The following is a 17921-nucleotide window of genomic DNA, read 5'->3' as shown; positions in this document are numbered from 1 at the left end:
AAATAATATTTAAAATAAATAATTTACTTATTATTTCCTTTAAATATTAATTTTCTCATACCTTAGTAAATATAAATTTAATAATTCAAATTTTTTTTTTTTAATTGATCTATTAAATACATCCCTGTTCTCTGTCTATGTCAAACTGTCATGTCAAATGGAGCAATTGAAAATTGATGCTATATCAAAAAATAAAAACAACTAATGTAAGGTTCTATAATTATTTTGTATTCTGTTTATTTATAGACAAGATTTCCGCTCACAAGGCTTTCATCTATATGTATCGTAAGTTTTACACTTTCCATATTATTTTTAGAAAGACATTTATAGTATTAATTCTGTATCTAACCCCAAATTATGATTTTTAGGGTAGCAACAATTTCCATATGTACAAAATTCAACAAGTATGATGTCATATTGATTCACAACAATGAAATCTACCATCTATCTATGAAATGGATCTATCAGTAAGTTATTAGTGTTATTATATTTGTGTTAAAGGTATAGAAAACATTATTCAATCTCTTCATGATATTGAAAAATGTCGTTGATATGAAACATGCCTCTTAGTCTGTTCTCTGCATCTATTAACACATAACTATTTAGTCCATTCTGATTTTCAATTGTATATGGACCTTCAAACATTGGTTGTAATTTCTTACAACGGTTTTCTTTAACATTACTTTTTCTAAGTGAACGAATTAACACTAGGTCTCCTTTTTGAAATGTGATTGGTTTTTTTATATTTCGATTTTGTCTTCTGATATATTTTTCAGCTTTCCTCCTAATTCGGTTATTCACTTTCTGCATTACTTGTTCTAACATATCCTGATTATATTCACTAATCCACTTTCTGTTTCCTATATGGCCAAACATTAAATATTCTGGTACTTCCTCTGTATTCAAATTATGTGTATTATTTAAAAAATGTTCTACTTGTGGTATATGTTGCTGCCAAGTTTCATGTTGATTTTGGCACAGTATCCTTAAATATTTTATAACTTCTTTAATATATCTTTCTGCAGGATTTCCCTGAGGATGTCTGATACTTGTAAAATGAATGTTGATTCCCTTTTTCTCACAAAATGTCCGAAATTTTTGGTTGTTAAAATATGTAGCATTATCTATTATGCAATTTCTAAATGGTCCTATTTCTTCAAAAAATTGATTAATATATAATTTTAATGTTTTAACATTTGTTCTGGAGCAGGGATATAGTTTAATAAATTTTGTATATAAATCAACTATCACTAGTATATGCTTTTTTCCTGTTGGACTGAGAACTAAATTTGAAATAAAATACATGGAAACTGTATTTAGTTTTTCATATACAACATTAGATTTATATGTGTTCTGGTTTTTGAAATTCTTTTCTTTGTTTAGTTGACATATTGGGCATTGGGTAGTAATTTCTTTTGCTATACTTATGTCATTATTTGCAAAATAATTGTCCCTAAATAGCATCCATAGCTTTCTTGAACCAATATGCATATAATTGTTATGTAAATTTTTCAATATTTTCTTTGCTAAAGTTCTAGTTATTACATATACTTCTATGCCATTTATTAATTTATAATAAACTCCATCTTTCTTAAGGACTTTTTGTTTTTCACGCAAATTGATCTGATCTCTTATAATTTCTTCTTTAGAATATAATCCAGTACTTTCTACTAATTGATTTAATCCAATTTTTATTGTTCGCTGCCCTTTTTGTGGTGTATTTTCTAACCTTGATAAAGCATCTGCCACTATATTGGATTTTCTAGAAATGTATTTGATTTCAAAGCAGTATTCACTACGTATTAGACTCCACCGATGTATTCTACTGTTTCCATATTTGTTATTTAATATAGACGTTAAAGCTTGGTGATCTGTTTCTATTGTAAATTCATTACCCAACAAATAAAATCTTAATTTTGTGACACAGTGTATTATACTTGCTAGTTCTAATTCTGAAACCGAGTAACCCTTTTTATGTGGCTTTGTAATTCTTGAAATGAATTGTATTGGGTATTCGACCCCATCATGTATTTGTAATAATACCCCTGATAATCTCTCTATTGATGCATCTGTTCTTAATATGAATGGCTGTGTGTAGTCAGGATAGTATATTTTCAAATTTGACAGAAAAATGTTTTTAATCTCTTGGAATGCTAGTTCTCTTCTCTGATCCCATCTCCATTTTACACCTTTTCTCAGTAGTTCAAGTAATGGAATTTCTTTTATACTTAGATCTGGTATCATCCTTTTATAATAATTAATTATTCCAATGAATCCTCTTAAAGTTCTTAAATTGTGTGGTGTTTTATATTCCTGAATGACTTTTGTCCGTTCTGGATCCATTTCGATTCCCTTAGTGCTAAGTTTATAACCTAGATATATGACTTCTTTTTGAAAAAATGTACATTTTTCTTGATTTATTTTTAGTCCAACTTTGTCTAATCTATTTATTATAATTTTTAGGTGTTTCTCATGATCTTCAGCCGTTTTAGAAAAAATTAATATATCATCAATGTAGTGAATACAAAATGTTCATATTGATCCAAAATATCATGAAGACATCTACATAAAGCACTGCAAGATGATTGAAGTCCAAATGGTACTACTTTGAATTGATATACTACTCCATCTATCTGAAATCCTGTATACTGTCTACTTTTTCTTTCTAGAGGTATTAACCAAAAGCTATGCTGTAAATCAATTTTAGTGAAACATGACATTCCTGTAATTCTTCCTAGTATTCCATCTATACTTATTGGTGCTTCAAATTGCTTTTCAGTAATCTTGTTAATATTCCTTGCATCCAAACATAACCTGATTTCACCTGATCTTTTTCGTACTACTACTATAGGATTTATAAAACGTGTGTCTGCCTTCTCAATGATCCCATCTTCTAACATATTATTAATGGTTTTGTTTACTTCTTCTCTGTATTTATATGGTATTGGGTATGATTTTGTTTTAAAATCTTTTTCTTCTTTAACTTTTATACTATGGATATAATTTTGTGCAATTCTATTTTCTTTATTGACAAGTCCCTTGTGTTGCTGCAATATGGAAATGACTATTGATTTATATTCTTCAGGGCAATTTAAAACTTTCATCATATCTTCTTTACAAATAAAATTATTCTTCATTATGTACTCATTATTCCTTGCTTCCAATTTTACGCACTCCACCTCGTAGGCATCCATCTGCTTAAAATTTCCATTCCTTAAATATTCACTACAATAATTATTCTTTACATTCTTCTGGGACATTTCCCTATCATCAAAATACATTTCTTCTGCATAAACATCATTATTTTCTTTTAATAATATCCTATCAACTCTTATTCCTTCTTCCACCTCATCTTTCTGCATAAATTTAATTATTTGCCCTTCCAAAGTTACCATTTTTTCTTCAAAATCTATCTTTACTTTCTTCTTTTCCAATTCATCATTTCCCATTAATATATCAACACATAAATCCTTCACAATAAATCCTTGCATATTAATTTCTTTATTAAGAATATTAATTTTAAAATTGGCTAGTTTATCAATTTCACCCAACTTCTTATTATTTGCACCAACAATTTTAATTTTTGGAATCTTTATTATATCTGATATTTTTAATGTATTAAAAATAAAATTCTCCGAGACTAAAGTACTTTCTGAACCAGTATCTATCATAATTTTAATCATTTTATTTTTGGCCAAAGCATTTATATAAATTAAATTAATAGATTCAATAATTTTCTCTTCATCTAAAGAAATAAATTCAGAAGGTTTTTCATAATAGCAATGGCCTAACTTGTAATTCAGAAAGTTTACTGAACAAAATTTTGATTATTAGAATTCTCAGATTGTATCTGACCACTTGGGTCTGATGTCCTATGTCTTTCCCTACTATGACTTCTACTCATATTTTCCTGCCTTGTACTACTTCGTTCCCTGTCTTCGCAGCTTCTATTCCTTCGAACACAATTTACCTGTCTGTTATAGTTAGGTCGCTCTGTATTTCTTCTATTGTTAAAATCTTGTTTATTATTATTAGTACTGTTATTAAAATTCTGTCTATTTTGATTACTGTTATTATTATTAAAATTTTGTAAACTATCACCATATCTAGTATTATTGTTATATAATTGTCTATATTGTTGATTATCATTTCTATTATATTGAAAGTTATTATTGTTTTTTCTGTTGTTATTATTACTTGTCATATTGCCTCTTTGTATTCTTTGAATAAAATTAATAAAACTATCTATTGTTTGAATATTTTGTACAGTTACGGTTTGCACAACATCAGCATCAAAATGTCTAGATACATTTAAGACTGTTTCTTCCTCTCTAAGTGGTGGTTCTAAATATTTTGCAACTGTTATCAGTTTCAATGCATAATCTACCATATTTGATTTTAAATTGTGATTATACTTTCCAAAATATAGAATTTCTCTAAACTTAGCTTGCTCTAGTTCACCCCAATAATAATTTAAAAATTTATTTTCAAATGTTTGAAAATTATCTAAATCATTTTCAATACTAGCAAACCAAGTTGCTGCATTGTCATTTAATGTCATTCTAATATAATCTTTAATATCATTAATATTATTCACGAATCTTAATTTATGTTTTAAACTGTTTATGTATACTCTAGGATGCACATTTTTTATATTACCAGTGAATTTAATCCCAGTCTCATTTTTTAAATTTAAGTAAGGTCTCCCTATGTCTCTCATTTGTGAAATATCATCTATTCTCTGTTCCACATTTCTTATTTGATTACTATTTATTTGGATATTTTGTTGTATATCGTCTAATTTTTCTTCTGCGTTTCTCCTGTCTTCGTTAATTTTTACTTCTAAGTTACATTTCTGCAACTCTATTTTCTGTTCTATATCTATCTTATTATCTTGAATAATCCTCTTTACTTCTGTCCTCTCATTGTCTATCCTTTTCTTGTAGTCATTCCGTATACTTTTTATTTCATTTGCTACTTTTTTCTCTGCAGCTTCAAGTTTTTTATCCATTTGTTTTTCCATTTGTTTTACAATTTTATTATTATTATCTTCTATTTTCTTTTCTAATTTTCTATGATTCTCTTCCAATTTCTGTTCCATTTTTTTCATGTCTTCTTTGACTTCTTTTGAATTCTGTTCCATTTTTTGTTCTATTTTTTTCATGTCTTCTTTGACTTCTTTTGAATTCTCTTCCAATTTTTTTATGTCTTCTTTGATTTCTTTTGAATTCTCTTCCATTTTTTTTGTATTCTCTTCCATTGTCTTGTTCATCTGCATCATTAATAACATCAAAGCTGCCATATTGACATTTTCCTCTCTTTCTGGATTCATTTCTGCAGTATCTTGTGGAACTTGAACTAAACTCTCCTCTTGTATAGGTTGTGTTTCTACTTCCACATCTTCTTCATTCTTTTTGCTTCTTGTACCTTTCTTTCCTTGAGACATTTTGAGACTTTACTTGTTCAAATATAATTAAAAATAAAATCTATAATTTTTCCTTTCTACTGATAATTAATTTAATTATATGAGAGCACTTATCTTCCCAAACTAATTCTTTTAAATAGAGAGCCACCGCGTTGGGTGCCAAATTGTTATGATGTGTTGTTTGTTTGAATGATGAGCAATGAGTATTTTAATAATATAGGGTTTTTATCGCGGTTCTCAAAGAATTAGTTTGTAAGTACTTTTTTAAATTATCTTTATTATAACTATTATGAAACACACATATATATCTAACCTAGCCAATGTAAATTTAAAATAAACTATCTTTAAATTGATACTCTTATAAAACTAATTAAATTCTATAGACAATGTAAAATTTAAACAAACTATCTTCAAAATTGAAATTGTTATGACATTAACTAAATTATATTAACAAAATTTTGTACCTTTCTTTCACTGAATGCCTAAATGAACTGTTTTCCACTATATAGATTCTAATCACCACTGAATGTCTTCGTACTTCGGTTATCCTTGTTTTTGTGAAATTACTTTTTCCAATTATCAGCTTCTACCAATTTAAGATATATTTTTCTTCACCAGCATTTATAAACCACCAAGCAAACCAGCAAAACAGCATTTATATTTATTCTTCTTTTTAATATACCAATATCCAACCGATATTCTTCTAATATACTTTTTTAATTATATTAAACAATTGGACTATTTGTAACTGATTCACTGACTCCAACTAACTTTTATATTTCTTACTAAACTGCCTGACTTCTTACTAAAAACTTTTCTGACTGCACTATCTTGAAAATTCTGAACAATTGACTTCACTAACTTAATGAGTCTATCTTCTACTAACTTTCATAATAAACTGGTCATCTTGAATCCAAATCACGGGTATTTATATATTTTTGGATGTTCTAGAATCATCTGGTAAGAGATCATATTCCATTTGTTCTATTACTTCTATATGGATGTTCTCGAAAAAAAATATATGTTCCTTCCACAGACATAACCATTATTTCGAGAATGTTCGACCGTAAACAATGGTCAAATTCTGCATTCTGGAGAATTCGTTATTGTTCTATTGATAATTTTGTTTACATTTAGGCTTTTCAGATCAGAATAAACATTTAAATCATTAAATATATATAAATTAAACATTTTAAACTAACATTATTATTATAACCCCACTTTATATTCCTAAAATGTCACTTGGAGAGTATGTATATCTGTCTATCACACATATGTATAGTTGGTTGCCTATGCACATGGCTCACTTAAATATATTTATAACATTAAACTACAACTTTTTACAATTATTATATGCTAATTTCTTAAAAATGCCCTCACATAAATATATTTTTATAAAATTCTCTAGTATATAATTTATTAAAATAACCAAATACTTTTAATATCTATTATCTAGTATATAACTTGTAAATTAACTTGTTAAACACTATTTTTCTTTCTACTATATTCTATTCATTTCAGTATATTCTGGTATACTTCTGACTTGACATCATGTTTTTTAACTAATATATATATATATATATATATATATATATATATATATATATATGTATATATATATAAAGGGGGGTTGAGGTTAATTAGGTATGCAGCTAATTAAAAGCCAAGTGTACTCTGTTTAACAGTTAATTATATTTAGCCAATTTTCATTGGCGAAAACTTGGCGAGTATTTTCATACTGTAAAAAGTAACCAAGATTTGTAAAATGTATTAGTAAACACCTTACTAATGAGTGCCTAAATCCACCGGAAGATAAACTAAAATGTGTTCATTGTGGAGAAAACCATCCTGCAAACTACCGCGGATGTTATATAGCTAAAAAATTACAAACAATGAGAAACGAGATAATAAACAAAGGCAATGTTATAAAAGCGCCACATATAGTTATTAAAAGCAAAAAACTAAAAACAGCAGAGGTCAGTGAAAATAGAAGTTACAGCGATGTAACAAAAAATGCAAGGAGACATGCATTATCGCAACAAGAAAAAGAAACTGATATTACATTAAAAATTTTATTGGAAAAGCTCACAAAGATTGATGAAAAAATAACTCAAATCGATATCAGAGTTACCCTACTCGAGCATAGCGCTAAAAGAGCTATTCCGAAAATCGGAAATGGCTAAAGACCTCCGAATAATGGAGTGGAACGCAAATGGACTGTTACAACATCAAATCGAGTTGCAAGCAGTACTAGACATTGAGAAAATTGATCTGTGTCTCTTTTCTGAAAAACACTTCACTAAACAGACATATGTAAAATTTAGGGGGTGTAGAGTATATTCTACTGTACACCCAAATAATGCAGCTAAACGAGGAAGCGCTATTATAATTAAAGATAACATCTTGCATTATGCACCGATCACAACGATGACAGCTGTTCCCTTCTATACCTACTTGAAAAGAATAAAGAGACTGAAGAAGACCAACTAATTCTAGACGTTCTTTGAAACATGCCACTACAACATTGTATCCATAGGAGCCACCTGTTATAACTTAACATGCTTAGATTTAAGATATGGTGGTTGGAAATCTTCAAAAGAAGACCTCACACAACAAAGGAAGAAAGCCTCATTGCCGAATTCCCAATCATAGATGACGTATTCTTCTACGACCCCCAGACAACAAAAAGACCGTCCTCCAAGCATACCACAACAATAGAGAAGCGAACCACCCAGGCCGTCAAGAGATAGCCAAGGCTATCAAAGAACTATATTGTTGGCCCACTTTAACCAAGGAAGTCAGGCAATACGTCAGTTATTTTTTTATATGTACTCACAAAATTAAAATGATGTCAAAAACGCAATGATAATAACTAAACAAGTTTGAAATGAATTAATATGCAAAATTGATTGAAATAGTAAGAGTAAGCAAACAACGCTTGCATAAAAAATTGTTTTTTGTTACTTTCTAAAGCTCTACTTTATACACATCGCCGTAAAAGATATGATAGAAATAGTGTTTTCCCTTCCTTTCTCAATAGTCTAAAGTAATCGGACAGATTTTTCTTCTATTTTTAGAAAAAATTATCAAAATGGATCCACAAATATAAGTTTATAAAGATCTTAATTTTTTTGAATTTTAAACCTTTTTATATACCAAAGTGTATTAAATATCAACTGGTTAATTATACAGTACCATGCACAATTCAAAAATATTTTTTAATAAAACGAAAAATACTAGATGGCTTTATTCTGATTATTTTCTCTTGTCTCTCTTAAAATAATCAATTTGTATTTATTTGGTCACGTCTGAATTACGATACAGTCTAATATACTGACGTAAATAAACCTAATCCGGCAAATTTCTTCCGGATCAAACAGTTTATCCCTAACTTCAATCAGTTCAAAATCTCCGCTTTATTGGTCAAGCAAAAACAACGAACATTGTCGATCCAAGAACAGTTCCATCTTTTTTACTTCATTTTTATCCTAAAGACGTTGGCTAAAGCTAAGGAAGTAAAAAGATTTGCTGTAACACTGTTTTTTACTTAGTGTAAAGAGTGTTTTTGTAACTGAAACCCATTTACTAAGATAAAGTTAAACCAACGATTAGCGGCCCTTAATTTGGTTTTGAAGGTATTATACTGACATTCCCTGTGAGAAGTATGTTTGTATAAAACTTTTTTACGTATCCATTTCTTATGTACTATATTAGTTTTATCTCGAAATTTGCCATGTATATTATACAGGGTGATGATAGCTATTGGGATTAAGAATAAAGACAGATTAATCCAATATATTATTATTAAACCAAATATGACGTAAATAAATCTGTCAACAAAAAAAGTACAGCGTGTTACAGTTGATTTATTTACTTTTTGATAATAGTTTCACTCTAAATTATAAATCGTTATAAAAATTGAAACAAACGCATAACTTTTTTAACTATATAATATTTAAACACAATACTTTCACCGTCTTCGGAAAAGCTTTACTATAAATGGATTTCAGTTATTATTTTATTTATGAAAAGTTTTCTTAACTCGTTAGAGGCCAGCGTCCCATTTAAAGATCACAAAATTAATTATTGTTTTTTTAACCTTTAATGTTTAGTTAAATTGCCAGAAAAATTTTTCATCGATACTTAACTCCAATTAAGTGCATTATATTTCCAATAATCTTTCAATAAAGGAAATCTAAATATCAGAATAATATGATGACTTCTTTCAGATTTACACATTTATGTAATAATAAAATTTTTATATCGGCCCTTTTTTATTGTTTAGTGGATTATTCTTGTTGTCCACTTGTTCTCCACTTCGAAAATCGTTTCCAAAATACAAACATTAGTAGAAAATTTAACATGCCACAAGAAAATAGCTTCAAAATAATATTATTATAAACTATAAATATGCATGAATATATCTCGGAAATATAAATTGGTCAATCGTTAATATAAGTTTTATTTTACCGATCTGTAAATGATACGTAGAGTTATCAAAATGTTCAGTAGTTCAGTATTCAGTTGAATTTAAATCTGTGGGCAAGTTAATTTTTTTAATTTTACATTTGTTTATTGCGATTTGCATAACAAGTTTTATATATAATCATATTAAGGAGGCAACATTCTGCAGTAACTAATATTTTATCGAGAATTATTTTGGATAATAAATATAAAAATAAAGTAGGTGAAGGTATTGTAAAATAATATAAACGCTATTTATAAGTCGAAGGCTTATTCGATTCAGTTAGAAATTTTGGGATTTTTGTGAATGGAGCAGATACTATTATAATTTTGATTTTTCAGTGCCAAAACAATCGTTAAAAATAATCGCAAATATTTGACCTTAAGATAAAGGGTAGTAGGTACGTGATATGTTAGATTGCATTTCTAAATCTGCAAGCCACTGGGTATCTATATACCGGCAACTGAGTTGTGAGATGAAAATCACCCACGTCGTTCATTAGCGCTAAATACTCGCAAGAAAAGCGAAAAATAATGTACCAGGATGTACAAGAGATGCCGTCGACTGGTGTCATGCGACCATGTAAATCACCATACAATAGCCTTGTGGTGATTGTGTAAAAGAAGGATGTACACACAAAACCTGAAGGTTCTGTATGTACTACTTAACTCGAAGAAAGATAGTTGAAAAGAAAAAACAATATTAAAAGCGGTAGAGAGAGTAGCGGGAGTGAGGTCTAAAATAAAAGACAGGGGAAAAAGAAAGAGATAAAACTCGAAGGGTGAGAAGCAAAAGGGAGAGAAATGATAATAAGACGAAAAACGGGAAATAAGAGAGAAACAGAAAACCGATAAAGAAGAGAAATAAAAGAAAACACAAAGACAGAAAAAGATAGAAGAAAACGGACAGAAGGATGGGAAACTCAAAATTAGGGGGAGGTTTTAAGAAAATAAAACGTAGGAAAGAAAAAATGAGAAGCGAGTAGCCTGGACATATACCTAACTAAAAATCAGGATCAAAATCTCATGAGAACTCGTGAGCTAGGTGCCAAATACAAGACTATTCATGCAAAGCAAAGGCACGATCCTGAGAAATTGGATGCTAGATTATATCGGAAAAGTGGAGGAAAATACGAGGAGCAAACAAGTTCTAACGAAGTCTGTGGGCACAACTTTCAGAAATGTATAGACCAGCATGAAACCCTTGTAAGGAAAGAAGACGGCGAGGATATATCGCTTATCGTCACTTCCAAAACCACTCTTAAGTACCGCATTTCACACGCTTGTATTTTACTTTTGTCCCTATCACTTAAAGTCTAAGTTTCTGAATCGTATAGTAGCACAGATACGTATACACTGTTAAATACTCTACTAATACTAAACTTGAAAAATATCGACCGAACGAAAAAACCTGTAAAAGAAATTGTAGGAAATCGTATTTGCAACTTCAGTTCTTAACATTTTTGTCGAAAAGTTGAAAATGGTGGAGATATTGAACAAAAACAATTCGCTAATAAATTCAACATGGCGGCTGTTAATATAAGCTCCCGGACTAATGTAATATTCAAGATATAAGAAAAAGAAGAATTAAGTTTTAAGGTTATGTCTATGTTCTCTAATGTAAAAATGGTTACACATGTGTTTAATCAATATTCTTGGTTTCTCAGGCTAAAAATTATTATTTAATAAACTTTTTACATGGAGAGTATAGTTATTTTATTCATCACAACGGTGAGATTCAGTCGCGATTTTAAATTTACACCACCATTGGCCCCCAATAAAGTTTAAATAATAAAATTTGGGGCAGCTAGCCATGCAAGGAAAATAATATTATCCCGACTAGATTGCATAGATTAATTCAGATACGATTAATTTGTCGTAATTTTCTCATACAAACTCTTACGTATTTCACACTTCGTGCTCCTTTTTCTATTTAATCCACTAATGTAACAAAAGAGAAAAGACTTAATACCTCTTCTTGTCTAACACCATTTTCGTAACAAATTATTTCTAGTTTTGGTTGCTCATTCTAATCACATATTCTGTTCAGCTTGATATACTTCTAAAACCTAGGAGTAGTGTATTTTATGTTGGTTGTCGTACTATGAATATTAAACCTGTTGTACTTGAGACTTCTGGCCTAAAGCTGCATTAATTATTATGTAATGTTTTTCTAATTAATATAAATCTTTCCGGTCATAAAAAAATGGGAGAGATTTATATTCAATCCAAAGCTTCTGCATAAATTTCTCTGAGGAGACTTAGTAAAGTCGAAATACGTATAAGCAGATGCAGAAGCCCTGCAACAAAATTCAATTTGAAATGTCTTTCTGATCGACAAGTCGTGGAATGCAAATTGTAGATTTCCCTTGTTGGCTAGTTCATCAATATGTTTAATTTGTATATTGTAAAAAGCAGTAAGAAAGATTCGGTTTCTACTACGATTGCTGCTAGATGGCGTTGTCAAACTCAAATAAAGGTTCGCAGGTCACACTGCTAGACAAAAAGACCAACGATGAAATGCCACCATAAAACATTAGAGACCTTAACACGGTAGTAGACTAAGAGGAAGACCACAGACGAGATGGGCGGACGACATTAAAAGAATAGCCAAAACAAAGTAGAAGTATGTCGCTTAGGATACAGATTGATGGAAGGAATTGGAAGATACTTATGTCCAAAAATGGACGACAGAAAGCTAAGAAGAAGAAGAAGATGGCTTTGTAACGTCTACATATAATTACTTTTATAATTATATATTTATGATGGAGCAGATTTATTTCTAATCAAAAGTTTCTGCACAAGTTGCTCCAAGGATATTCAATAAGGTATTCTTCTTTTTAGAGTGCCTGTTCCCTAAGGAGGTTGGCAATCATAATGGCTATAAAAGGAAAAAGACAGCTAAGTTTTGATTTCACGTACAGTGCATCTGTGTATCCGCCTTATACATATTTCGCCCTAATAGGGCTCTTTATAGACGGCTATTCACAGTTTCGAAAATTAGTTTACGGATTTATAATGGTTATTTTTATTAATTTTTAATTCACGTAGATTCTTCAACCATGAGTTCTGACTTCGGCCAACAGATCTTCTTCCTAGATTCTTTTCCTGTATTATGAGTCTTAAAATTTCATATTTTGGTCCCCTCATCACGTGGCCTAGGTATTCTAGTTTTCTGGTTTGTCTAATGGTAATTAATTTTGTTTCTTTACCAACCCTCTCTGGCCTGAATAAGGTCTAAATACGTATTATTGGATGGCAAGAGCCCTGCATTGAAATTAAATATCAAAATTTTCTGCATTTAGCACTCGCTTGAAATGTTTGTACCACTTTTCTATTATATGTTCTTCTGTGGATGAAAGGACGTCGGTTTCATTGTCAATAAATCTTGTGGTATCTCCTTAACCTTTTCTTAAGTTTTTGAGTTTTCTATATAGTAGCTTACCACCTCCTATGCTACCGCTCTCCATTTTATGAAGATATCTGCAAACTCTTCCCACTTTTGTGTCATAGCATTTTTATTGCCTTTTTAACTACTGTTCTTTGCTTTTTATAATTTTCATAATTATCATTATTTCTTTTTCCCAGATATGTTTTCAAGAGCGTCTTCTTTAATTGTACTTACACTTTTATTTCGTTCTTCCACCATACTGTGTATTTTTTATTATCAGTAATTGTATATCTACAAATGTCTCTAGCTACTTGGTACACTGTTTTATAAAGAGTTCCCATATATTTTTAGTATTTTTTTCTAATTTATGCTTTCTAGCTTCTCTGTCTCTGGCTTTTGGTGTAGGAAAAAGAAACAAAAGGGGAGAAAGATTAAAACTATTTGTAGAAAAAGAAGAATTTGCAATACTAAATAAGTTTTCCAAACTACCACCAAGACGTTTGTATACTTGGGTCTCTCCGCAAGATCAACCAGGAATTGATAAGAAATCAAAGAGATTCCGGAATGGATGCCTATCAGTTAAAAGTTATCCCGGTGCTAACGAACCATCAGATCATATTCCTAATTGGTAAATTTAGGTTTAGATTTAAAAAGTTTACCAAAAAAAATAGTAACAAAAAATGTGATATGAGAAGCCTAAAAGATAAGGAAACAAAGGATATAGTCGCACGAATTCTTTCAGAAAAGCTATGCAACATAGAACAAACATATGATCCAGAAGAATCACTCCAGAATATATAAGAAACATTTAACAAGATCAGAAAAGAATATCAACAGAAAATAAAAATAATAGGAAAATTTGGATAAATGACAATATACTGCAACTCATGGAAGAAAGAAGAAAATCAAAAAATAACAAAAGAATGTACAAAAATATTCAGAGAAAAATAAGAACCAAAATACGAAAGGCCAAAGAAAATTATCTAAAAATACAGTGTGAAGAGACAGAGTTGTTGGAACAAAAACACGATGCATTTAATATGCATAAAAAGGTAAAACAAGCAGCTGGTCTTCAAAAATACAACACAGCTAGCAAACTGCAAGATCAATAAGGAAACATATTGTTACAATAAATAATGACGCATAATATGACTCAAAACTGTAAAGATGTTTTTCTAATAAGTATTTTTTTAGTAGGCAATAATAGGAACCAAGGAACCTCTACGCTAAAACCAGTTCCATGGCATTCGAGATCATTCAGCAAGGGTCGTCAAGCAAATTCTAAAAAAATTGCCGCTCAGCTGAAAGACCAGTCCTTGAGTGACCTTCTCGTCTATTCGAAGGAAATTCTTAAGTAACGGCATTATATATATATATATATATATATATATATATATATATATATATATATATATATATATATATATATATATGGGACATTTTATTTAATGGGACAGTTAGTTTTTGAACACCGCGTTGAGTTTAGAATTGTAACACGTATTGTAATAAATGTAATAAATTATATAATTATTAGTGTGAAATAAATTAGTAATATTATACAAATTTTAAATAGACTTGTAAGTGTTATAAGTGTAGAACCTTTGATAATAAATAAAGACAATAAATTAGATTAATAAAAATACAACAATATAATCACATATAAAAATCAAGAAATATGCATATGGAACAAATATATACAAGAACTTTTTGATGATAATAGGTCCGAACAACCTACGTTCTACATGTGTAATGACCACTTACCAATCACATCAGATAAAGTGAAAAGCAATATCCCAACAAAAAATGCCAAAGCGCCTGGATCTGACAATGCTTACGCTGAACTCATAAAGCTATTTAACACCGACAGTATTCAACGACTAACAAAAATATTATATGAAATATACTTAAATGGAGAAATACCAAGATCATGGCTGAAGTCAACGTTTATGACTCCACCAAAGAAAACAAAATCCGTATCCTGCAATGATTTCCGGACCAACAGCTTAATGAGTCACATTTTAAAGTTAATTCTAAAAATCATACATCAAAGGATAGACTATGCGAAGAAAAAATCAGCCGTACACAGTTTGATTTTCGGGACGCAGTGGGTACGTGGGAGGTTCTTTTTACTACACAAGTGCTATTTCAACGATGTAGAGATGTGAATAGCGATGGTTATTCATGCTTCATTGATTATCATAAAGCGTTTGATACAGTAAAACACAACAAGCTGATGGAGATATTAACAAATATTGGAATAAACACCTGTGATCTAAGAATGTAGAACAAAGAACGTATCAATAACATCAGATACGCGAGTGACACGGTGGTATTCGCTGACAGTCATGAAGTTCTCCAAGAGTTATTGAATAGAATCACGGAAGTGAGTCAGAGATATGGACTTTCACTGAGCATTAAGAAGACAAAATGTATAATGATCTTTAAGAAGGAACAGCAAATTGACAGAATCAGTATGAATGGTCAACCAATAGAAAGAGTAAAAACATACACCTACCTTGGTACGAACGTCAATGAAAATTGGGACCATTCCCTAAAAATATAATCTAGGATAAAGAAAGCAAGATCTGCATTTCAAAAATGGCTAAGCTATTCTAATGCGACGATTTATCAGTATCCATTAAAAATTAGGCTACTACAATGTTATATCTTGCTTATACTGTTGTACGGAGTTAAGTCGTAAACTCTCACAGAGGCTACCTGTAAGAAAATTGAGGCTTTCTTAATGCAGCTTTATCGTAGAATTATAAAGATATCCTTTACCGACCACGTTAATAACAAGGAAGTTTTATAAAGAATGCAAAAAGAAAAAGTACATTTAACTACAATAAAAACAGCCAAAATTGAATACCGCAGTCACATCATGAGAAACAGCAAAAAGAGAAAGCATTAGGAAAAAGTAGAAAAAAAATGAGGACCATGAAGACGAAGAATTTCCTGGCTGAAAAATCTACGTACGTGGTTCAACACAATAACCACACAATCCTTTCAGAGTCGAAGTTTGCAAAATACAGATTGCCATGATGGTCGCCAACATCCGAAACGGATAGGTGCTACAAAAAGAAGATGTCTTCTTATATACTCTGTAAGTATATCTTGATATTTTCTCCTAGCATCCAAGTTCAACAGAGTACGCAAATATCTGAATTTTACTTTCGCCAAGTAAGAAAGATTCGAAATTATACTATGATTGTTATTAGATGACGTTGTCAAATTCAAATGAGGCTTCACAGGTCTCACTGCTAGACAAAAAGACCAATGTTAAAAAGCCACAATACAATATTGTAGACCTTACCAAAATAGATGACCAAGAGGAAGATCACAGATGAGATGGCTACATGACGTAAAAAAAATAACGAAAACAAATTGGAAGTATGTCGCTCAGCACAGATATCAATGGAAGCAGTTGGTAGAGGTCTATAGAAGGTTAAAAAGAAGAAGAAGAAGAAGAAGCAGTATGTTATAGGCTACTATGTTGTTATTCAGGCAGAAATCTATGACTGTATTTCCGTTCTTCTTTTTTATTACTTCTCCATATTTTCCGACTAAATAGTACTTTTGACCAGTTATTTTTACCCTTCCATTAAAATATCTGGGTATTATGACTTTGTTAAGAAAAAATAGTTAAAAAGCGAGGTCCAGAAAAAGAAGAACAACATCCTGGTTCAAGAAACTTTAGAACCTGGTTCAACGCAATATCGGTGTAGCTTTATCGCGTTGCTGCAGATAAAATAAAGATTGCCATGATGGCCACCAACAATCGTCACGGATAGATAGGTATATCAAGAAAAAGAAGAATGCTTTTGTTATCCAAGATGTCCATCTTATTCTGCAGATTGTCCCAAAAGGTATTTTTCTTCTTCTTCGCCTCGTTGTCAAATGGTCTATATCCTACAATAATAATAGTCTTCTCATTCCTTCAAGTGTCGTAATCAAATCTGAGTAAGCTTTCAGAAATAAACTTCCATTTATTGATATGTGCGATGTAGTTCTTGTGTATAAGTAGAACCTCTTCTGTCTGGGCCCTTTTTTCAGTTTTATTTCCACTAAAAATTAAACTATGTTTAACTAAATTAAATCTTTTTATTGTTAAGGATCCATCTTATTATTCTTAAATTAAGAATGCTTTTGTTCTCAACAGATAATCATGTAGCCTGTAACTTTATTTAGTATATATTTTGTTTATTAAATTAAGGTAGGAGTTATTAGGGTTCTATTTAGAGATAAAGTTTTAATCATTTTAACGAATAATAATATTTAGTAATTACATAATGAGTTTTTAATAAGATTAGTTGAAAATCTTAATATTTTAAATGACGCAATTAGGATAAGAATTGTGATCTTAACAAAGAATAATCTTGTAATTTCATCAAAGAATAAAGTTTTCGAGCTGTTTAGGTCATAATTAAATATTTTTGTCTTTCAGGATTGCTTTTCTAATATATAAAACCTAATTTTATATTCTAATTATATCACTTTGCGGATGTTTAAGTATTTTTCCTGCATCACGTTTTACAAAATTAAGAGTTTCACTAATTTAATTGATTTTAAGCAAACGTATTGTTGTAAGAAAATGTATATTTAATACTTTCGGAGTTTACATTTAGCTCCAGATGGGATTTA

At 30.0% G+C, this 17921-nt stretch overlaps 1 protein-coding gene across 1 annotated transcript in view; it reads right to left on the bottom strand.

Annotated features, from left to right (window-relative positions):
* Neto (Neuropilin and tolloid-like) overlaps positions 1-17921 on the bottom strand; it is a 1182027-nt gene that overhangs the window by 731585 nt on the left and 432521 nt on the right. The gene's annotated exons all lie outside the window — the stretch shown is intronic.

Source organism: Diabrotica undecimpunctata, chromosome 5, assembly GCF_040954645.1.
Source record: "Diabrotica undecimpunctata isolate CICGRU chromosome 5, icDiaUnde3, whole genome shotgun sequence".
NCBI classification, from domain to species: Eukaryota; Metazoa; Arthropoda; class Insecta; order Coleoptera; family Chrysomelidae; genus Diabrotica; species Diabrotica undecimpunctata.
This window is presented reverse-complemented; position numbering and strand designations above follow the sequence as displayed.